We start from the raw sequence: 1,204 nt of genomic DNA on the forward strand, positions 1-1,204 counted from the left end.
GCTGTGGTGGGACCTGGTGACAGGGCAGGTGATGGGAGCTGTGGTGACAGGACCAGGTGATGGGAGCTGTGGTGGGACATGGTGACAGGGCAGGTGATGGGAGCTGTGGTGGCAGGACCAGGTGATGGGAGCTGTGGTGGCAGGACCAGGTGATGGGAGCTGTGGTGACAGGACCAGGTGATGGGAGCTCTGGTGGCAGGACCAGGTGATGGGAGCTGTGGTGGCAGGACCAAGTGGTGGGAGCTCTGGTGGGACATGGTGACAGGGGAGGTGATGGGAGCTGTGGTGGCAGGGCAGGTGATGGGAGCTGTGGTGGCAGGACCAAGTGGTGGGAGCTCTGGTGGGACATGGTGACAGGGGAGGTGATGGGAGCTGTGGTGACAGGACCAGGTGATGGGAGCTGTGGTGGGATGTGGTGACAGGACCAGGTGATGGGAGCTGTGGTGACAGGGCAGGTGATGGGAGCTGTGGTGGGACATGGTGACAGGACCAGGTGATGGGAGCTGTGGTGGGACATGGTGACAGGACCAGGTGATGGGAGCTGTGGTGGCAGGACCAAGTGGTGGGAGCTGACAGGAGACAGCCCCAGCCCCTGGAGGCTTTCCTGGGGTGCTTTGAGAGCCACCCTGGGACAAGAAGTTTCCTCTTCCAGGTTTGCCCAGTGGTGACCTGGCCCAGGCAGGCTCTGTCCCCTGGGGTGCAGGACAAGGTGACATTGCTGATGGAAACTGTAAAACCATGGAATATCCTGAGCTGGAAGGGATCCACCAGGATCATCCAGTCCAGCCCCAACAACCCCACCCTGTGCCTGGGTGGGCTGCCAAATGAATTTTGAACAATTCCTTTTATTTTCTCATGTTTATTTGTTTATTTGTTTGTTTGTTTGTTTGTTTTCTCTTTAATTTATTTTTCTCACTTCCTGCAGCATCCTGGGCTGGAGGAGATGAGGGGGACACCTGGAAGAGGAGCACACCTCACACAGGCTGCACACCCCAGGCACGTGGAGCTGCAGGCAGCCAGACACACACAGAGCCAAAGGAAGAAAATCAAAGAGAAAGAGGGGAAAAAGCAGTGGAGCAGTTAATGAAGAGGCTCCTGCAGCTGGGGAACTTGGGCCATTTATCAACTTCCAGTCCTGCTCGTTCCTTCTGCTGTGTCTGGCTTTGGCAGGAGGGGATTCTCTCTCCAGCCATCCCTGCCATGC

The sequence above is a fragment of the Parus major genome, unplaced genomic scaffold, assembly GCF_001522545.3.
Source record: "Parus major isolate Abel unplaced genomic scaffold, Parus_major1.1 Scaffold444, whole genome shotgun sequence".
NCBI lineage: Eukaryota > Metazoa > Chordata > Aves > Passeriformes > Paridae > Parus > Parus major.